Source organism: Oncorhynchus clarkii, chromosome 13, assembly GCF_045791955.1.
Source record: "Oncorhynchus clarkii lewisi isolate Uvic-CL-2024 chromosome 13, UVic_Ocla_1.0, whole genome shotgun sequence".
In the NCBI taxonomy this organism is placed as follows: domain Eukaryota; kingdom Metazoa; phylum Chordata; class Actinopteri; order Salmoniformes; family Salmonidae; genus Oncorhynchus; species Oncorhynchus clarkii.
The window spans coordinates 1,138,502-1,159,174 of NC_092159.1; the positions used below are offsets into that span (position 1 = coordinate 1,138,502).

At 42.9% G+C, this 20,673-nt stretch overlaps 22 non-coding genes across 22 annotated transcripts; all 22 read right to left on the reverse strand.

Moving 5' to 3' along the window:
* Positions 1 to 54: 54 nt before the first annotated feature.
* On the reverse strand, positions 55 to 136 carry trnal-uag (transfer RNA leucine (anticodon UAG)). The gene has a single exon. It is a non-coding gene; the product is annotated as a tRNA-Leu (tRNA).
* Positions 137 to 2,343: 2,207 nt separating this feature from the next.
* Positions 2,344 to 2,425, reverse strand: trnal-uag (transfer RNA leucine (anticodon UAG)). The gene has a single exon. It is a non-coding gene; the product is annotated as a tRNA-Leu (tRNA).
* Positions 2,426 to 3,163: 738 nt separating this feature from the next.
* On the reverse strand, positions 3,164 to 3,245 carry trnal-aag (transfer RNA leucine (anticodon AAG)). Its single transcript has one exon. It is a non-coding gene; the product is annotated as a tRNA-Leu (tRNA).
* Positions 3,246 to 4,794: 1,549 nt separating this feature from the next.
* Positions 4,795 to 4,876, reverse strand: trnal-uag (transfer RNA leucine (anticodon UAG)). Its single transcript has one exon. It is a non-coding gene; the product is annotated as a tRNA-Leu (tRNA).
* A 157-nt stretch (positions 4,877 to 5,033) lies between these two features.
* trnal-aag (transfer RNA leucine (anticodon AAG)) lies at positions 5,034 to 5,115 on the reverse strand. Its single transcript has one exon. It is a non-coding gene; the product is annotated as a tRNA-Leu (tRNA).
* A 1,550-nt stretch (positions 5,116 to 6,665) lies between these two features.
* Positions 6,666 to 6,747, reverse strand: trnal-uag (transfer RNA leucine (anticodon UAG)). The gene has a single exon. It is a non-coding gene; the product is annotated as a tRNA-Leu (tRNA).
* A 157-nt stretch (positions 6,748 to 6,904) lies between these two features.
* Positions 6,905 to 6,986, reverse strand: trnal-aag (transfer RNA leucine (anticodon AAG)). Its single transcript has one exon. It is a non-coding gene; the product is annotated as a tRNA-Leu (tRNA).
* Positions 6,987 to 7,723: 737 nt separating this feature from the next.
* trnal-aag (transfer RNA leucine (anticodon AAG)) lies at positions 7,724 to 7,805 on the reverse strand. Its single transcript has one exon. It is a non-coding gene; the product is annotated as a tRNA-Leu (tRNA).
* Positions 7,806 to 9,361: 1,556 nt separating this feature from the next.
* Positions 9,362 to 9,443, reverse strand: trnal-uag (transfer RNA leucine (anticodon UAG)). The gene has a single exon. It is a non-coding gene; the product is annotated as a tRNA-Leu (tRNA).
* A 157-nt stretch (positions 9,444 to 9,600) lies between these two features.
* On the reverse strand, positions 9,601 to 9,682 carry trnal-aag (transfer RNA leucine (anticodon AAG)). Its single transcript has one exon. It is a non-coding gene; the product is annotated as a tRNA-Leu (tRNA).
* A 1,550-nt stretch (positions 9,683 to 11,232) lies between these two features.
* On the reverse strand, positions 11,233 to 11,314 carry trnal-uag (transfer RNA leucine (anticodon UAG)). Its single transcript has one exon. It is a non-coding gene; the product is annotated as a tRNA-Leu (tRNA).
* A 157-nt stretch (positions 11,315 to 11,471) lies between these two features.
* Positions 11,472 to 11,553, reverse strand: trnal-aag (transfer RNA leucine (anticodon AAG)). Its single transcript has one exon. It is a non-coding gene; the product is annotated as a tRNA-Leu (tRNA).
* Positions 11,554 to 12,290: 737 nt separating this feature from the next.
* On the reverse strand, positions 12,291 to 12,372 carry trnal-aag (transfer RNA leucine (anticodon AAG)). The gene has a single exon. It is a non-coding gene; the product is annotated as a tRNA-Leu (tRNA).
* Positions 12,373 to 13,109: 737 nt separating this feature from the next.
* trnal-aag (transfer RNA leucine (anticodon AAG)) lies at positions 13,110 to 13,191 on the reverse strand. The gene has a single exon. It is a non-coding gene; the product is annotated as a tRNA-Leu (tRNA).
* A 737-nt stretch (positions 13,192 to 13,928) lies between these two features.
* trnal-aag (transfer RNA leucine (anticodon AAG)) lies at positions 13,929 to 14,010 on the reverse strand. The gene has a single exon. It is a non-coding gene; the product is annotated as a tRNA-Leu (tRNA).
* A 737-nt stretch (positions 14,011 to 14,747) lies between these two features.
* On the reverse strand, positions 14,748 to 14,829 carry trnal-uaa (transfer RNA leucine (anticodon UAA)). The gene has a single exon. It is a non-coding gene; the product is annotated as a tRNA-Leu (tRNA).
* A 737-nt stretch (positions 14,830 to 15,566) lies between these two features.
* Positions 15,567 to 15,648, reverse strand: trnal-uag (transfer RNA leucine (anticodon UAG)). The gene has a single exon. It is a non-coding gene; the product is annotated as a tRNA-Leu (tRNA).
* A 157-nt stretch (positions 15,649 to 15,805) lies between these two features.
* trnal-aag (transfer RNA leucine (anticodon AAG)) lies at positions 15,806 to 15,887 on the reverse strand. The gene has a single exon. It is a non-coding gene; the product is annotated as a tRNA-Leu (tRNA).
* Positions 15,888 to 16,624: 737 nt separating this feature from the next.
* On the reverse strand, positions 16,625 to 16,706 carry trnal-aag (transfer RNA leucine (anticodon AAG)). Its single transcript has one exon. It is a non-coding gene; the product is annotated as a tRNA-Leu (tRNA).
* Positions 16,707 to 18,262: 1,556 nt separating this feature from the next.
* On the reverse strand, positions 18,263 to 18,343 carry trnal-aag (transfer RNA leucine (anticodon AAG)). The gene has a single exon. It is a non-coding gene; the product is annotated as a tRNA-Leu (tRNA).
* A 737-nt stretch (positions 18,344 to 19,080) lies between these two features.
* trnal-aag (transfer RNA leucine (anticodon AAG)) lies at positions 19,081 to 19,162 on the reverse strand. Its single transcript has one exon. It is a non-coding gene; the product is annotated as a tRNA-Leu (tRNA).
* Positions 19,163 to 19,899: 737 nt separating this feature from the next.
* trnal-aag (transfer RNA leucine (anticodon AAG)) lies at positions 19,900 to 19,981 on the reverse strand. The gene has a single exon. It is a non-coding gene; the product is annotated as a tRNA-Leu (tRNA).
* Positions 19,982 to 20,673: the final 692 nt, after the last annotated feature.

The window sequence follows — 20,673 nt, forward strand, 5'->3', positions numbered from 1 at the left end:
ACGCTGAAATAAAGCAGAACATGTGATAGCTTGCGCATACAAACTCAATAAAGATGGCAGTGGTGGGATTTGAACCCACGCCTCCTTAGAGACTGGAGCCTAAATCCAGCGCCTTAGACCACTCGGCCACACTACCCAGCTCTGGCAAGATTTCCACACTTTCTCGTCAGTTACCTAGAGCGTCTGCACTTCCTTGTATTTTAGTCTTCTTTTTCATTTTCTTCTTTAAAATCTTTATGTATCTCATGTTGCTCTTGCGTCCTTCATCTTTTTTTGATTCTCTTTTTAACCTTTCTGATCTCCCCATCCCGGATCCGGGTTCGTGAATACAGACTCAAGCTCATTACCATAACGCAACGTTAACTATTCATGAAAATCGCAAATGAAATGAAATAAATATGCTAGCTCTCAAGCTTAGCCTTTTGTTAACAACACTGTCATCTCAGATTTTCAAAATATGCTTCTCAACCATTGCAAAACAAGCATTTGTGTAACAGTATTGATGGCTAATGTAGCATTTAGCAATAGCATTCAGCTGGCAACATTTACACAAAAAAACAGAAAAGCATTCAAAAAAATAATTTACCTTTGAAGAACTTCAGATGTTTTCAATGAGGAGACTCTCAGATAGCAAATGTTCAGTTTTTCCTGAAAGATTATTTGTTTAGGACAAATCGCTCCGTTTTCTGCGTCACGTTTAGCTATGAAAAAACCCCTGTATCCAGGATTGTGTAAATCTATCAGCAAGCTCATTAGCATAACACAACGTTAACTATTTATGAAAATCGCAAATGAAATGAAATAAATATGCCATCTCTCAAGCTTAGCCTTTTGTAAACAACACTGTCATCTCAGATTTTCAAAATATGCTTCTCAACCATAGGAAAACAATAATTTGTGTAAAAGTAGCTAGCTAGAGTTAGCATTTCGCGTTAGCATTTAGCGTTAGCATTAGCGTTAGCATCCAGCACGCAACATTAACAAAAACATAAAAGCCTTCAAATAAAATCATTTACCTTTGAAGAACTTCTGATGTTTTCAATGAGGATACTCTCAGTTAGATAGCAGATGCTCAGTTCTTCCAAAAAGATTCCTTGTGTATTAGAAATAGCTCCGTTTTATACATCACATTTGGCTACCAAAAAAAATCCATAAATTCAGTCCTCAAAACGCAAACTTTTTTCCAAATTAACTCCATAATATCGACTGAAAACATGGCAAACGTTGTTTAGAATCAATCATCAAGGTGTTTTTCACATATCTCTTCATTGATACATCGTTCTTGGACACATGCTTTCTCCCCTGAATCAAATGGTAAAGTGGAAGCAGCTGGCAATTGCGCACCGAATTCGACGCAGGACACCAGGCGGACACTTGGAAAATGTAGTCTCTTATGGTCAATCTTCCAATGATATGCCTACAAATACGTCACAATGCTGCTAAGACCTTGGGCGAACGACAGAAAGTGTAGGCTCATTCCTTGCGCAATCACAGCCATATAAGGAGACAATGGAAAACAGAGCTTCAGAAATTCTGCTAATTCCTGGGTGATGCATCATCTTGGTTTCGCCTGTAGAATGAGTTCTGGGGCACTTACAGACAAAATCTTTGCAGATTCTGAAACTTCAGAGTGTTTTCTTTCCAAAACTGTCAAGAATATGCATAGTCGAGCATCTTTTCGTGACAAAATATCGCGCTTAAAACGGGAACGTTTTTTATCCAAAAATGAAATAGCGCCCCTAGAGCTCTAAGAGGTTAAAAATCTTAATTTATCTGATGTTGCTCTTTCTTCCATCGTATAAACTTAGAATTAGTTTCTGCTTTTATGTCTGAAGCAGATTGAATTGGAAAAACACGGCAGATAATTGCAATAACAGACGTGGGAATGAGGGTAAAGGCTGGATTCCCATTATTTGTCCGGTGTCCTTGGTGGCCTTGTTTGAAATTACATTACAGTTTTCTGTTGAGAAAAAGTTGTAGTGGTGGACTTTGAACCGACACCTCTGAAAGACTGGGTCCTTAAATCCAGTTCTCTGGACAGCTCGCCCACAGTACCAACTGTTAAAATGGACTGCTGGGTCGTCCCACAGACCATCACAACTTTCCTTTTTTCCAATCAAGGATTTGACATGAACAACCACCGGTAGGAGGTGCAACTGCCACCGTGAGAGCACAGGACTTGGTGGCTGGTTGGTTAAGGTGATGGACTACACTATTGAGTTGGAACCCCATCCGTGACACACAACATTGCTTCTTTTCTCCCTTGCACGGCCCTGCATGAAAGTAAAAACGCTGAAATAAAGCAGAACATGTGATAGCTTGCGCATACAAACTCAATAAAGATGGCAGTGGTGGGATTTGAACCCATGCCTCCTTAGAGACTGGAGCCTAAATCCAGCGCCTTAGACCGCTCGGCCACACTACCCAGCTCTACTTCAGGTTTTCACACTTTCTCGTCAGTTACCCAGAGCGTCTGCACTCCCTTGTATTTTAGTCTTCTTTTTCATTTTCTTCTTTAAAATCTTTATGTATCTCATGTTGCTCTTGCGTCCTTCATCTTTTTTTGATTCTCTTTCTAAAAATGTTAATTTATCTGATGTTGCTCTTTCTTTCATGGTATAAACTTAGAATTAGTTTCTGCTTTTATATCTGAAGCAGATTGAATTAGAAAAACATGGCAGATAATTGCAATAACAGACGTGGGAATGAGGGTAAAGGCTGGATTCCCTTTATTTGTCCGGTGTCCTTGGTGGCCTTGTTTGAAATTACATTACAGTTTTCTGTTGAGAAAAAGTTGCAGTGGTGGACTTTGAACCGACACCTCTGAAAGACTGGGTCCTTAAATCCAGTTCTCTGGACAGCTTGGCCACAGTTCCCACTGTTAAAATAGACTGCTTGGTCATCGCACAGACCATCACAACTTTCCTTTTTTCCAATCAAGGATTTGACGTGAACAACTACCGGTAGGAGGTGCAACTGCCACCGTGGGGGCACAGGACTTGATGGCTGGTTGGTTAAGGCGATGGACTACACTATTGAGTTGGAACCCCATCCGTGACACACAACATTGCTTCTTTTCTCCCTTGCATGGCCCTGCATGAAAGTAAAAACACTGAAATAAAGCAGAACATGTGATAGCTTGCGCAAACAAACTCAATAAAGATGGCAGTGGTGGGATTTGAACCCACGCCTCCTTAGAGACTGGAGCCTTAATCCAGCGCCTTAGACCGCTCGGCCACACTACCCAGCTCTGGCAAGATTTCCAAACTTTCTCGTCAGTTACCTAGAGCGTCTGCACTTCCTTGTATTTTAGTCTTCTTTTTCATTTTCTTCTTTAAAATCTTTATGTATCTCATGTTGCTCTTGCGTCCTTCATCTTTTTTTGATTCTCTTTCTAAAAATGTTAATTTATCTGATGTTGCTCTTTCTTTCATCGTGTAAACTTAGAATTAGTTTCTGCTTTTATGTCTGAAGCAGATTGAATTAGAAAAACACGGCAGATAATAGCAATAATAGACGTGTGAATGAGGGTAAAGGCTGGATTCCCTTTATTTTCCGGTGTCCTTGCTGGCCTTGTTTGAAATTACATTACAGTTTTCTGTTGAGAAAAACTTGCAGCGGTGGACTTTGAACCGACACCTCCGAAAGACTGGGTCCTTAAATCCAGTTCTCTGGACAGCTCGGCCACAGTACCCACTGTTAAAATGGACTGCTTGTTCGTCGCACAGACCATCTCAACTTTCCTTTTTTCCAATCAAGGATTTGACGTGAACAACCACCGGTAGGAGGTGCAACTGCCACTGCGGGGGCACAGGACTTGGTGGCTGGTTGGTTAAGGCGATGGACTACACTATTGAGTCGGATCCCCATCCGTGACACACAACATTGCTTATTTTCTCCCTTGCATGGCCCTGCATGAAAGTAAAAACTCTGAAATAAAGCAGAACATGTGATAGCTTGCGCAAACAAACTCAATAAAGATGGCAGTGGTGGGATTTGAACCTCCTTAGAGACTGGAGCCTTAATCCAGTGCCTTAGACCGCTCGGCCACACTACCCAGCTGTGGCAAAATATTCACACTTTCTCGTCAGTTACCTAGAGCGTCTGCACTCCCTTGTATTTCAGTCTTCTTTTTCATTTTCTTCTTTAAAATCTTTATGTATCTCATGTTGTTCTTGCGTCCTTCATCTTTTTTTGATTCTCTTTCTAAAAATGTTAATTTATCTGATGTTGCTCTTTCTTTCATCGTATAAACTGAGAATTAGTTTCTGCTTTTATATCTGAAGCAGATTGAATTAGAAAAACATGGCAGATAATTGCAATAACAGACGTGGGAATTAGGGTAAAGGCTGGATTCCCTTTATTTGTCCGGTGTCCTTGGTGGCCTTGTTTGAAATGACATTACAGTTTTCTGTTGAGAAAAAGTTAAAGCGGTGGACTTTGAACCGACACCTCCGAAAGACTGGGTCCTTAAATCCAGTTCTCTGGACAGCTCGGCCACAGTACCAACTGTTAAAATGGACTGCTTGGTCGTCGCACAGACCATCACAACTTTCCTTTTTTCCAATCAAGGATTTGACGTGAACAACCACCGGTAGGAGGTGCAACTGCCACTGCGGGGGCACAGGACTTGGTGGCTGGTTGGTTAAGGCGATGGACTACACTATTGAGTCGGATCCCCATCCGTGACACACAACATTGCTTATTTTCTCCCTTGCATGGCCCTGCATGAAAGTAAAAACTCTGAAATAAAGCAGAACATGTGATAGCTTGCGCAAACAAACTCAATAAAGATGGCAGTGGTGGGATTTGAACCCACGCCTCCTTAGAGACTGGAGCCTAAATCCAGCGCCTTAGACCGCTCGGCCACACTACCCAGCTCTACTTCAGGTTTTCACACTTTCTCGTCAGTTGAACCCCATCCGTGACACACAACATTGCTTCTTTTCTCCCTTGCATGGCCCTGCATGAAAGTAAAAACACTGAAATAAAGCAGAACATGTGATAGCTTGCGCAAACAAACTCAATAAAGATGGCAGTGGTGGGATTTGAACCCACGCCTCCTTAGAGACTGGAGCCTTAATCCAGCGCCTTAGACCGCTCGGCCACACTACCCAGCTCTGGCAAGATTTCCAAACTTTCTCGTCAGTTACCTAGAGCGTCTGCACTTCCTTGTATTTTAGTCTTCTTTTTCATTTTCTTCTTTAAAATCTTTATGTATCTCATGTTGCTCTTGCGTCCTTCATCTTTTTTTGATTCTCTTTCTAAAAATCTTAATTTATCTGATGTTGCTCTTTCTTTCATCGTATAAACTGAGAATTAGTTTCTGCTTTTATATCTGAAGCAGATTGAATTAGAAAAACATGGCAGATAATTGCAATAACAGACGTGGGAATTAGGGTAAATGCTGGATTCCCTTTATTTGTCCGGTGTCCTTGGTGGCCTTGTTTGAAATGACATTACAGTTTTCTGTTGAGAAAAAGTTAAAGCGGTGGACTTTGAACCGACACCTCCGAAAGACTGGGTCCTTAAATCCAGTTCTCTGGACAGCTCGGCCACAGTACCAACTGTTAAAATGGACTGCTTGGTCGTCGCACAGACCATCACAACTTTCCTTTTTTCCAATCAAGGATTTGACGTGAACAACCACCGGTAGGAGGTGCAACTGCCACCGTGGGGGTACAGGACTTGGTGGCTGGTTGGTTAAGGCGATGGACTACACTATTGAGTCGGATCCCCATCCGTGACACACAACATTGCTTATTTTCTCCCTTGCATGGCCCTGCATGAAAGTAAAAACTCTGAAATAAAGCAGAACATGTGATAGCTTGCGCAAACAAACTCAATAAAGATGGCAGTGGTGGGATTTGAACCTCCTTAGAGACTGGAGCCTTAATCCAGTGCCTTAGACCGCTCGGCCACACTACCCAGTTGTGGCAAAATATTCACACTTTCTCGTCAGTTACCTAGAGCGTCTGCACTCCCTTGTATTTCAGTCTTCTTTTTCATTTTCTTCTTTAAAATCTTTATGTATCTCATGTTGTTCTTGCGTCCTTCATCTTTTTTTGATTCTCTTTCTAAAAATGTTAATTTATCTGATGTTGCTCTTTCTTTCATCGTATAAACTGAGAATTAGTTTCTGCTTTTATATCTGAAGCAGATTGAATTAGAAAAACATGGCAGATAATTGCAATAACAGACGTGGGAATTAGGGTAAAGGCTGGATTCCCTTTATTTGTCCGGTGTCCTTGGTGGCCTTGTTTGAAATGACATTACAGTTTTCTGTTGAGAAAAAGTTAAAGCGGTGGACTTTGAACCGACACCTCCGAAAGACTGGGTCCTTAAATCCAGTTCTCTGGACAGCTCGGCCACAGTACCAACTGTTAAAATGGACTGCTTGGTCGTCGCACAGACCATCACAACTTTCCTTTTTTCCAATCAAGGATTTGACGTGAACAACCACCGGTAGGAGGTGCAACTGCCACTGCGGGGGCACAGGACTTGGTGGCTGGTTGGTTAAGGCGATGGACTACACTATTGAGTCGGATCCCCATCCGTGACACACAACATTGCTTATTTTCTCCCTTGCATGGCCCTGCATGAAAGTAAAAACTCTGAAATAAAGCAGAACATGTGATAGCTTGCGCAAACAAACTCAATAAAGATGGCAGTGGTGGGATTTGAACCCACGCCTCCTTAGAGACTGGAGCCTAAATCCAGCGCCTTAGACCGCTCGGCCACACTACCCAGCTCTACTTCAGGTTTTCACACTTTCTCGTCAGTTGAACCCCATCCGTGACACACAACATTGCTTCTTTTCTCCCTTGCATGGCCCTGCATGAAAGTAAAAACACTGAAATAAAGCAGAACATGTGATAGCTTGCGCAAACAAACTCAATAAAGATGGCAGTGGTGGGATTTGAACCCACGCCTCCTTAGAGACTGGAGCCTTAATCCAGCGCCTTAGACCGCTCGGCCACACTACCCAGCTCTGGCAAGATTTCCAAACTTTCTCGTCAGTTACCTAGAGCGTCTGCACTTCCTTGTATTTTAGTCTTCTTTTTCATTTTCTTCTTTAAAATCTTTATGTATCTCATGTTGCTCTTGCGTCCTTCATCTTTTTTTGATTCTCTTTCTAAAAATCTTAATTTATCTGATGTTGCTCTTTCTTTCATCGTATAAACTGAGAATTAGTTTCTGCTTTTATATCTGAAGCAGATTGAATTAGAAAAACATGGCAGATAATTGCAATAACAGACGTGGGAATTAGGGTAAATGCTGGATTCCCTTTATTTGTCCGGTGTCCTTGGTGGCCTTGTTTGAAATGACATTACAGTTTTCTGTTGAGAAAAAGTTAAAGCGGTGGACTTTGAACCGACACCTCCGAAAGACTGGGTCCTTAAATCCAGTTCTCTGGACAGCTCGGCCACAGTACCAACTGTTAAAATGGACTGCTTGGTCGTCGCACAGACCATCACAACTTTCCTTTTTTCCAATCAAGGATTTGACGTGAACAACCACCGGTAGGAGGTGCAACTGCCACCGTGGGAGTACAGGACTTGGTGGCTGGTTGGTTAAGGCGATGGACTACACTATTGAGTCGGATCCCCATCCGTGACACACAACATTGCTTATTTTCTCCCTTGCATGGCCCTGCATGAAAGTAAAAACTCTGAAATAAAGCAGAACATGTGATAGCTTGCGCAAACAAACTCAATAAAGATGGCAGTGGTGGGATTTGAACCCACGCCTCCTTAGAGACTGGAGCCTTAATCCAGCGCCTTAGACCGCTCGGCCACACTACCCAGCTGTGGCAAAGTATTCACACTTTCTCGTCAGTTACCTAGAGCGTCTGCACTCCCTTGTATTTCAGTCTTCTTTTTCATTTTCTTCTTTAAAATCTTTATGTATCTCATGTTGCTCTTGCGTCCTTCATCTTTTTTTGATTCTCTTTCTAAAAATGTTAATTTATCTGATGTTGCTCTTTCTTTCATCGTATAAACTGAGAATTAGTTTCTGCTTTTATATCTGAAGCAGATTGAATTAGAAAAACATGGCAGATAATTGCAATAACAGACGTGGGAATTAGGGTAAAGGCTGGATTCCCTTTATTTGTCCGGTGTCCTTGGTGGCCTTGTTTGAAATGACATTACAGTTTTCTGTTGAGAAAAAGTTGCAGCGGTGGACTTTGAACCGACACCTCCGAAAGACTGGGTCCTTAAATCCAGTTCTCTGGACAGCTCGGCCACAGTACCAACTGTTAAAATGGACTGCTGGGTCGTCCCACAGACCATCACAACTTTCCTTTTTTCCAATCAAGGATTTGACGTGAACAACCACCGGTAGGAGGTGCAACTGCCACCGCGGGGGCACAGGACTTGGTGGCTGGTTGGTTAAGGCGATGGACTACACTAACGAGTTGGAACCCCATCCGTGACACACAACATTGCTTCTTTTCTCCCTTGCATGGCCCTGCATGAAAGTAAAACCGCTGAAATAAAGCAGAAAATGTGATAGCTTGCGCAAACAAACTCAATAAAGATGGCAGTGGTGGGATTTGAACCCTAGCCTCCTTAGAGACTGGAGCCTTAATCCAGCGCCTTAGACTGCTCGGCCACACTACCCAGCTGTGGCAAAATATTCACACTTTCTCGTCAGTTACCTAGAGCGTCTGCACTCCCTTGTATTTCAGTCTTCTTTTTCATTTTCTTCTTTAAAATCTTTATGTATCTCATGTTGCTCTTGCGTCCTTCATCTTTTTTTGATTCTCTTTCTAAAAATGTTAATTTATCTGATGTTGCTCTTTCTTTCATCGTATAAACTGAGAATTAGTTTCTGCTTTTATATCTGAAGCAGATTGAATTAGAAAAACATGGCAGATAATTGCAATAACAGACGTGGGAATTAGGGTAAAGGCTGGATTCCCTTTATTTGTCCGGTGTCCTTGGTGGCCTTGTTTGAAATGACATTACAGTTTTCTGTTGAGAAAAAGTTAAAGCGGTGGACTTTGAACCGACACCTCCGAAAGACTGGGTCCTTAAATCCAGTTCTCTGGACAGCTCGGCCACAGTACCAACTGTTAAAATGGACTGCTTGGTCGTCGCACAGACCATCACAACTTTCCTTTTTTCCAATCAAGGATTTGACGTGAACAACCACCGGTAGGAGGTGCAACTGCCACTGCGGGGGCACAGGACTTGGTGGCTGGTTGGTTAAGGCGATGGACTACACTATTGAGTCGGATCCCCATCCGTGACACACAACATTGCTTATTTTCTCCCTTGCATGGCCCTGCATGAAAGTAAAAACTCTGAAATAAAGCAGAACATGTGATAGCTTGCGCAAACAAACTCAATAAAGATGGCAGTGGTGGGATTTGAACCCACGCCTCCTTAGAGACTGGAGCCTAAATCCAGCGCCTTAGACCGCTCGGCCACACTACCCAGCTCTACTTCAGGTTTTCACACTTTCTCGTCAGTTGAACCCCATCCGTGACACACAACATTGCTTCTTTTCTCCCTTGCATGGCCCTGCATGAAAGTAAAAACACTGAAATAAAGCAGAACATGTGATAGCTTGCGCAAACAAACTCAATAAAGATGGCAGTGGTGGGATTTGAACCCACGCCTCCTTAGAGACTGGAGCCTTAATCCAGCGCCTTAGACCGCTCGGCCACACTACCCAGCTCTGGCAAGATTTCCAAACTTTCTCGTCAGTTACCTAGAGCGTCTGCACTTCCTTGTATTTTAGTCTTCTTTTTCATTTTCTTCTTTAAAATCTTTATGTATCTCATGTTGCTCTTGCGTCCTTCATCTTTTTTTGATTCTCTTTCTAAAAATCTTAATTTATCTGATGTTGCTCTTTCTTTCATCGTATAAACTGAGAATTAGTTTCTGCTTTTATATCTGAAGCAGATTGAATTAGAAAAACATGGCAGATAATTGCAATAACAGACGTGGGAATTAGGGTAAATGCTGGATTCCCTTTATTTGTCCGGTGTCCTTGGTGGCCTTGTTTGAAATGACATTACAGTTTTCTGTTGAGAAAAAGTTAAAGCGGTGGACTTTGAACCGACACCTCCGAAAGACTGGGTCCTTAAATCCAGTTCTCTGGACAGCTCGGCCACAGTACCAACTGTTAAAATGGACTGCTTGGTCGTCGCACAGACCATCACAACTTTCCTTTTTTCCAATCAAGGATTTGACGTGAACAACCACCGGTAGGAGGTGCAACTGCCACCGTGGGGGTACAGGACTTGGTGGCTGGTTGGTTAAGGCGATGGACTACACTATTGAGTCGGATCCCCATCCGTGACACACAACATTGCTTATTTTCTCCCTTGCATGGCCCTGCATGAAAGTAAAAACTCTGAAATAAAGCAGAACATGTGATAGCTTGCGCAAACAAACTCAATAAAGATGGCAGTGGTGGGATTTGAACCTCCTTAGAGACTGGAGCCTTAATCCAGTGCCTTAGACCGCTCGGCCACACTACCCAGCTGTGGCAAAATATTCACACTTTCTCGTCAGTTACCTAGAGCGTCTGCACTCCCTTGTATTTCAGTCTTCTTTTTCATTTTCTTCTTTAAAATCTTTATGTATCTCATGTTGTTCTTGCGTCCTTCATCTTTTTTTGATTCTCTTTCTAAAAATGTTAATTTATCTGATGTTGCTCTTTCTTTCATCGTATAAACTGAGAATTAGTTTCTGCTTTTATATCTGAAGCAGATTGAATTAGAAAAACATGGCAGATAATTGCAATAACAGACGTGGGAATTAGGGTAAAGGCTGGATTCCCTTTATTTGTCCGGTGTCCTTGGTGGCCTTGTTTGAAATGACATTACAGTTTTCTGTTGAGAAAAAGTTAAAGCGGTGGACTTTGAACCGACACCTCCGAAAGACTGGGTCCTTAAATCCAGTTCTCTGGACAGCTCGGCCACAGTACCAACTGTTAAAATGGACTGCTTGGTCGTCGCACAGACCATCACAACTTTCCTTTTTTCCAATCAAGGATTTGACGTGAACAACCACCGGTAGGAGGTGCAACTGCCACTGCGGGGGCACAGGACTTGGTGGCTGGTTGGTTAAGGCGATGGACTACACTATTGAGTCGGATCCCCATCCGTGACACACAACATTGCTTATTTTCTCCCTTGCATGGCCCTGCATGAAAGTAAAAACTCTGAAATAAAGCAGAACATGTGATAGCTTGCGCAAACAAACTCAATAAAGATGGCAGTGGTGGGATTTGAACCCACGCCTCCTTAGAGACTGGAGCCTAAATCCAGCGCCTTAGACCGCTCGGCCACACTACCCAGCTCTACTTCAGGTTTTCACACTTTCTCGTCAGTTGAACCCCATCCGTGACACACAACATTGCTTCTTTTCTCCCTTGCATGGCCCTGCATGAAAGTAAAAACACTGAAATAAAGCAGAACATGTGATAGCTTGCGCAAACAAACTCAATAAAGATGGCAGTGGTGGGATTTGAACCCACGCCTCCTTAGAGACTGGAGCCTTAATCCAGCGCCTTAGACCGCTCGGCCACACTACCCAGCTCTGGCAAGATTTCCAAACTTTCTCGTCAGTTACCTAGAGCGTCTGCACTTCCTTGTATTTTAGTCTTCTTTTTCATTTTCTTCTTTAAAATCTTTATGTATCTCATGTTGCTCTTGCGTCCTTCATCTTTTTTTGATTCTCTTTCTAAAAATCTTAATTTATCTGATGTTGCTCTTTCTTTCATCGTATAAACTGAGAATTAGTTTCTGCTTTTATATCTGAAGCAGATTGAATTAGAAAAACATGGCAGATAATTGCAATAACAGACGTGGGAATTAGGGTAAATGCTGGATTCCCTTTATTTGTCCGGTGTCCTTGGTGGCCTTGTTTGAAATGACATTACAGTTTTCTGTTGAGAAAAAGTTAAAGCGGTGGACTTTGAACCGACACCTCCGAAAGACTGGGTCCTTAAATCCAGTTCTCTGGACAGCTCGGCCACAGTACCAACTGTTAAAATGGACTGCTTGGTCGTCGCACAGACCATCACAACTTTCCTTTTTTCCAATCAAGGATTTGACGTGAACAACCACCGGTAGGAGGTGCAACTGCCACCGTGGGAGTACAGGACTTGGTGGCTGGTTGGTTAAGGCGATGGACTACACTATTGAGTCGGATCCCCATCCGTGACACACAACATTGCTTATTTTCTCCCTTGCATGGCCCTGCATGAAAGTAAAAACTCTGAAATAAAGCAGAACATGTGATAGCTTGCGCAAACAAACTCAATAAAGATGGCAGTGGTGGGATTTGAACCCACGCCTCCTTAGAGACTGGAGCCTTAATCCAGCGCCTTAGACCGCTCGGCCACACTACCCAGCTGTGGCAAAGTATTCACACTTTCTCGTCAGTTACCTAGAGCGTCTGCACTCCCTTGTATTTCAGTCTTCTTTTTCATTTTCTTCTTTAAAATCTTTATGTATCTCATGTTGCTCTTGCGTCCTTCATCTTTTTTTGATTCTCTTTCTAAAAATGTTAATTTATCTGATGTTGCTCTTTCTTTCATCGTATAAACTGAGAATTAGTTTCTGCTTTTATATCTGAAGCAGATTGAATTAGAAAAACATGGCAGATAATTGCAATAACAGACGTGGGAATTAGGGTAAATGCTGGATTCCCTTTATTTGTCCGGTGTCCTTGGTGGCCTTGTTTGAAATGACATTACAGTTTTCTGTTGAGAAAAAGTTAAAGCGGTGGACTTTGAACCGACACCTCCGAAAGACTGGGTCCTTAAATCCAGTTCTCTGGACAGCTCGGCCACAGTACCAACTGTTAAAATGGACTGCTTGGTCGTCGCACAGACCATCACAACTTTCCTTTTTTCCAATCAAGGATTTGACGTGAACAACCACCGGTAGGAGGTGCAACTGCCACCGTGGGGGTACAGGACTTGGTGGCTGGTTGGTTAAGGCGGTGGACTACACTATTGAGTCGGATCCCCATCCGTGACACACAACATTGCTTATTTTCTCCCTTGCATGGCCCTGCATGAAAGTAAAAACTCTGAAATAAAGAAGAACATGTGATAGCTTGCGCAAACAAACTCAATAAAGATGGCAGTGGTGGGATTTGAACCCACGCCTCCTTAGAGACTGGAGCCTTAATCCAGCGCCTTAGACCGCTCGGCCACACTACCCAGCTGTGGCAAAGTATTCACACTTTCTCGTCAGTTACCTAGAGCGTCTGCACTCCCTTGTATTTCAGTCTTCTTTTTCATTTTCTTCTTTAAAATCTTTATGTATCTCATGTTGCTCTTGCGTCCTTCATCTTTTTTTGATTCTCTTTCTAAAAATGTTAATTTATCTGATGTTGCTCTTTCTTTCATCGTATAAACTGAGAATTAGTTTCTGCTTTTATATCTGAAGCAGATTGAATTAGAAAAACATGGCAGATAATTGCAATAACAGACGTGGGAATTAGGGTAAAGGCTGGATTCCCTTTATTTGTCCGGTGTCCTTGGTGGCCTTGTTTGAAATGACATTACAGTTTTCTGTTGAGAAAAAGTTGCAGCGGTGGACTTTGAACCGACACCTCCGAAAGACTGGGTCCTTAAATCCAGTTCTCTGGACAGCTCGGCCACAGTTCCCACTGTTAAAATGGACTGCTTGGTCGTCGCACAGACCATCACAACTTTCCTTTTTTCCAATCAAGGATTTGACGTGAACAACCACCGGTAGGAGGTGCAACTGCCACTGCGGGGGCACAGGATTTGGTGGCTAATTGGTTAAGGCGATGGACTACACTATTGAGTCGGATCCCCATCCGTGACACACAACATTGCTTATTTTCTCCCTTGCATGGCCCTGCATGAAAGTAAAACCGCTGAAATAAAGCAGAAAATGTGATAGCTTGCGCAAACAAACTCAATAAAGATGGCAGTGGTGGGATTTGAACCCACGCCTCCTTAGAGACTGGAGCCTTAATCCAGCGCCTTAGACCGCTCGGCCACACTACCCAGCTGTGGCAAAATATTCACACTTTCTCGTCAGTTACCTAGAGCGTCTGCACTCCCTTGTATTTCAGTCTTCTTTTTCATTTTCTTCTTTAAAATCTTTATGTATCTCATGTTGCTCTTGCGTCCTTCATCTTTTTTTGATTCTCTTTCTAAAAATGTTAATTTATCTGATGTTGCTCTTTCTTTCATCGTATAAACTGAGAATTAGTTTCTGCTTTTATATCTGAAGCAGATTGAATTAGAAAAACATGGCAGATAATTGCAATAACAGACGTGGGAATGAGGGTAAAGGCTGGATTCCCTTTATTTGTCCTGTGTCCTTGGTGGCCTTGTTTGAAATGACATTACAGTTTTCTGTTGAGAAAAAGTTGCAGCAGTGGACTTTGAACCGACACCTCCGAAAGACTGGGTCCTTAAATCCAGTTCTCTGGACAGCTCGGCCACAGTTCCCACTGTTAAAATGGACTGCTTGGTCGTCGCACAGACCATCACAACTTTCCTTTTTTCCAATCAAGGATTTGACGTGAACAACCACCGGTAGGAGGTGCAACTGCCACTGCGGGGGCACAGGATTTGGTGGCTAATTGGTTAAGGCGATGGACTACACTATTGAGTCGGATCCCCATCCGTGACACACAACATTGCTTCTTTACTCCCTTGCATGGCCCTGCATGAAAGTAAAACCGCTGAAATAAAGCAGAAAATGTGATAGCTTGCGCAAACAAACTCAATAAAGATGGCAGTGGTGGGATTTGAACCCACGCCTCCTTAGAGACTGGAGCTTAAATCCAGCGCCTTAGACCGCTCGGCCACACTACCCAGCTGTGGCAAAATATTCACACTTTCTCGTCAGTTACCTAGAGCGTCTGCACTCCCTTGTATTTCAGTCTTCTTTTTCATTTTCTTCTTTAAAATCTTTATGTATCTCATGTTGCTCTTGCGTCCTTCATCTTTTTTTGATTCTCTTTCTAAAAATGTTAATTTATCTGATGTTGCTCTTTCTTTCATCGTATAAACTGAGAATTAGTTTCTGCTTTTATATCTGAAGCAGATTGAATTAGAAAAACATGGCAGATAATTGCAATAACAGACGTGGGAATTAGGGTAAAGGCTGGATTCCCTTTATTTGTCCGGTGTCCTTGGTGGCCTTGTTTGAAATGACATTACAGTTTTCTGTTGAGAAAAAGTTAAAGCGGTGGACTTTGAACCGACACCTCCGAAAGACTGGGTCCTTAAATCCAGTTCTCTGGACAGCTCGGCCACAGTACCAACTGTTAAAATGGACTGCTTGGTCGTCGCACAGACCATCACAACTTTCCTTTTTTCCAATCAAGGATTTGACGTGAACAACCACCGGTAGGAGGTGCAACTGCCACTGCGGGGGCACAGGACTTGGTGGCTGGTTGGTTAAGGCGATGGACTACACTATTGAGTCGGATCCCCATCCGTGACACACAACATTGCTTATTTTCTCCCTTGCATGGCCCTGCATGAAAGTAAAAACTCTGAAATAAAGCAGAACATGTGATAGCTTGCGCAAACAAACTCAATAAAGATGGCAGTGGTGGGATTTGAACCCACGCCTCCTTAGAGACTGGAGCCTAAATCCAGCGCCTTAGACCGCTCGGCCACACTACCCAGCTCTACTTCAGGTTTTCACACTTTCTCGTCAGTTGAACCCCATCCGTGACACACAACATTGCTTCTTTTCTCCCTTGCATGGCCCTGCATGAAAGTAAAAACACTGAAATAAAGCAGAACATGTGATAGCTTGCGCAAACAAACTCAATAAAGATGGCAGTGGTGGGATTTGAACCCACGCCTCCTTAGAGACTGGAGCCTTAATCCAGCGCCTTAGACCGCTCGGCCACACTACCCAGCTCTGGCAAGATTTCCAAACTTTCTCGTCAGTTACCTAGAGCGTCTGCACTTCCTTGTATTTTAGTCTTCTTTTTCATTTTCTTCTTTAAAATCTTTATGTATCTCATGTTGCTCTTGCGTCCTTCATCTTTTTTTGATTCTCTTTCTAAAAATCTTAATTTATCTGATGTTGCTCTTTCTTTCATCGTATAAACTGAGAATTAGTTTCTGCTTTTATATCTGAAGCAGATTGAATTAGAAAAACATGGCAGATAATTGCAATAACAGACGTGGGAATTAGGGTAAATGCTGGATTCCCTTTATTTGTCCGGTGTCCTTGGTGGCCTTGTTTGAAATGACATTACAGTTTTCTGTTGAGAAAAAGTTAAAGCGGTGGACTTTGAACCGACACCTCCGAAAGACTGGGTCCTTAAATCCAGTTCTCTGGACAGCTCGGCCACAGTACCAACTGTTAAAATGGACTGCTTGGTCGTCGCACAGACCATCACAACTTTCCTTTTTTCCAATCAAGGATTTGACGTGAACAACCACCGGTAGGAGGTGCAACTGCCACCGTGGGAGTACAGGACTTGGTGGCTGGTTGGTTAAGGCGATGGACTACACTATTGAGTCGGATCCCCATCCGTGACACACAACATTGCTTATTTTCTCCCTTGCATGGCCCTGCATGAAAGTAAAAACTCTGAAATAAAGCAGAACATGTGATAGCTTGCGCAAACAAACTCAATAAAGATGGCAGTGGTGGGATTTGAACCCACGCCTCCTTAGAGACTGGAGCCTTAATCCAGCGCCTTAGACCGCTCGGCCACACTACCCAGCTGTGGCAAAGTATTCACACTTTCTCGTCAGTTACCTAGAGCGTCTGCACTCCCTTGTATTTCAGTCTTCTTTTTCATTTTCTTCTTTAAAATCTTTATGTATCTCATGTTGCTCTTGCGTCCTTCATCTTTTTTTGATTCTCTTTCTAAAAATGTTAATTTATCTGATGTTGCTCTTTCTTTCATCGTATAAACTGAGAATTAGTTTCTGCTTTTATATCTGAAGCAGATTGAATTAGAAAAACATGGCAGATAATTGCAATAACAGACGTGGGAATTAGGGTAAAGGCTGGATTCCCTTTATTTGTCCGGTGTCCTTGGTGGCCTTGTTTGAAATGACATTACAGTTTTCTGTTGAGAAACAGTTGCAGCGGTGGACTTTGAACCGACACCTCCGAAAGACTGGGTCCTTAAATCCAGTTCTCTGGACAGCTCGGCCACAGTACCAACTGTTAAAATGGACTGCTGGGTCGTCCCACAGACCATCACAACTTTCCTTTTTTCCAATCAAGGATTTGACGTGAACAACCACCGGTAGGAGGTGCAACTGCCACCGCGGGGGCACAGGACTTGGTGGCTGGTTGGTTAAGGCGATGGACTACACTAACGAGTTGGAACCCCATCCGTGACACACAACATTGCTTCTTTTCTCCCTTGCATGGCCCTGCATGAAAGTAAAACCGCTGAAATAAAGCAGAAAATGTGATAGCTTGCGCAAACAAACTCAATAAAGATGGCAGTGGTGGGATTTGAACCCTAGCCTCCTTAGAGACTGGAGCCTTAATCCAGCGCCTTAGACTGCTCGGCCACACTACCCAGCTGTGGCAAAATATTCACACTTTCTCGTCAGTTACCTAGAGCGTCTGCACTCCCTTGTATTTCAGTCTTCTTTTTCATTTTCTTCTTTAAAATCTTTATGTATCTCATGTTGCTCTTGCGTCCTTCATCTTTTTTTGATTCTCTTTCTAAAAATGTTAATTTATCTGATGTTGCTCTTTCTTTCATCGTATAAACTGAGAATTAGTTTCTGCTTTTATATCTGAAGCAGATTGAATTAGAAAAACATGGCAGATAATTGCAATAACAGACGTGGGAATTTGGGTAAAGGCTGGATTCCCTTTATTTGTCCGGTGTCCTTGGTGGCCTTGTTTGAAATTACATTACAGTTTTCTGTTGAGAAAAAGTTGCAGCGGTGGACTTTGAACCGACACCTCCGAAAGACTGGGTCCTTAAATCCAGTTCTCTGGACAGCTCGGCCACAGTTCCCACTGTTAAAATGGACTGCTTGGTCGTCGCACAGACCATCACAACTTTCCTTTTTTCCAATCAAGGATTTGACGTGAACAACCACCGGTAGGAGGTGCAACTGCCACTGCGGGGGCACAGGATTTGGTGGCTAATTTGTTAAGGCGATGGACTACACTATTGAGTCGGATCCCCATCCGTGACACACAACATTGCTTATTTTCTCCCTTGCATGGCCCTGCATGAAAGTAAAAACTCTGAAATAAAGCAGAACATGTGATAGCTTGCGCAAACAAACTCAATAAAGATGGCAGTGGTGGGATTTGAACCCAGCCTCCTTAGAGACTGGAGCCTTAATCCAGCGCCTTAGACCGCTCGGCCACACTACCCAGCTGTGGCAAAATATTCACACTTTCTCGTCAGTTACCTAGAGCGTCTGCACTCCCTTGTATTTCAGTCTTCTTTTTCATTTTCTTCTTTAAAATCTTTATGTATCTCATGTTGCTCTTGCGTCCTTCATCTTTTTTTGATTCTCTTTCTAAAAATGTTAATTTATCTGATGTTGCTCTTTCTTTCATCGTATAAACTGAGAATTAGTTTCTGCTTTTATATCTGAAGCAGATTGAATTAGAAAAACATGGCAGATAATTGCAATAACAGACGTGGGAATTAGGGTAAATGCTGGATTCCCTTTATTTGTCCGGTGTCCTTGGTGGCCTTGTTTGAAATGACATTACAGTTTTCTGTTGAGAAAAAGTTAAAGCGGTGGACTTTGAACCGACACCTCCGAAAGACTGGGTCCTTAAATCCAGTTCTCTGGACAGCTCGGCCACAGTACCAACTGTTAAAATGGACTGCTTGGTCGTCGCACAGACCATCACAACTTTCCTTTTTTCCAATCAAGGATTTGACGTGAACAACCACCGGTAGGAGGTGCAACTGCCACCGTGGGGGTACAGGACTTGGTGGCTGGTTGGTTAAGGCGGTGGACTACACTATTGAGTCGGATCCCCATCCGTGACACACAACATTGCTTATTTTCTCCCTTGCATGGCCCTGCATGAAAGTAAAAACTCTGAAATAAAGAAGAACATGTGATAGCTTGCGCAAACAAACTCAATAAAGATGGCAGTGGTGGGATTTGAACCCACGCCTCCTTAGAGACTGGAGCCTTAATCCAGCGCCTTAGACCGCTCGGCCACACTACCCAGCTGTGGCAAAGTATTCACACTTTCTCGTCAGTTACCTAGAGCGTCTGCACTCCCTTGTATTTCAGTCTTCTTTTTCATTTTCTTCTTTAAAATCTTTATGTATCTCATGTTGCTCTTGCGTCCTTCATCTTTTTTTGATTCTCTTTCTAAAAATGTTAATTTATCTGATGTTGCTCTTTCTTTCATCGTATAAACTGAGAATTAGTTTCTGCTTTTATATCTGAAGCAGATTGAATTAGAAAAACATGGCAGATAATTGCAATAACAGACGTGGGAATTAGGGTAAAGGCTGGATTCCCTTTATTTGTCCGGTGTCCTTGGTGGCCTTGTTTGAAATGACATTACAGTTTTCTGTTGAGAAAAAGTTGCAGCAGTGGACTTTGAACCGACACCTCCGAAAGACTGGGTCCTTAAATCCAGTTCTCTGGACAGCTCGGCCACAGTTCCCACTGTTAAAATGGACTGCTTGGTCGTCGCACAGACCATCACAACTTTCCTTTTTTCCAATCAAGGATTTGACGTGAACAACCACCGGTAGGAGGTGCAACTGCCACTGCGGGGGCACAGGATTTGGTGGCTAATTGGTTAAGGCGATGGACTACACTATTGAGTCGGATCCCCATCCGTGACACACAACATTGCTTATTTTCTCCCTTGCATGGCCCTGCATGAAAGTAAAACCGCTGAAATAAAGCAGAAAATGTGATAGCTTGCGCAAACAAACTCAATAAAGATGGCAGTGGTGGGATTTGAACCCACGCCTCCTTAGAGACTGGAGCCTTAATCCAGCGCCTTAGACCGCTCGGCCACACTACCCAGCTGTGGCAAAATATTCACACTTTCTCGTCAGTTACCTAGAGCGTCTGCACTCCCTTGTATTTCAGTCTTCTTTTTCATTTTCTTCTTTAAAATCTTTATGTATCTCATGTTGCTCTTGCGTCCTTCATCTTTTTTTGATTCTCTTTCTAAAAATGTTAATTTATCTGATGTTGCTCTTTCTTTCATCGTATAAACTGAGAATTAGTTTCTGCTTTTATATCTGAAGCAGATTGAATTAGAAAAACATGGCAGATAATTGCAATAACAGACGTGGGAATGAGGGTAAAGGCTGGATTCCCTTTATTTGTCCTGTGTCCTTGGTGGCCTTGTTTGAAATGACATTACAGTTTTCTGTTGAGAAAAAGTTAAAGCGGTGGACTTTGAACCGACACCTCCGAAAGACTGGGTCCTTAAATCCAGTTCTCTGGACAGCTCGGCCACAGTACCAACTGTTAAAATGGACTGCTTGGTCGTCGCACAGACCATCACAACTTTCCTTTTTTCCAATCAAGGATTTGACGTGAACAACCACCGGTAGGAGGTGCAACTGCCACTGCGGGGGCACAGGATTTGGTGGCTAATTGGTTAAGGCGATGGACTACACTATTGAGTCGGATCCCCATCCGTGACACACAACATTGCTTCTTTACTCCCTTGCATGGCCCTGCATGAAAGTAAAACCGCTGAAA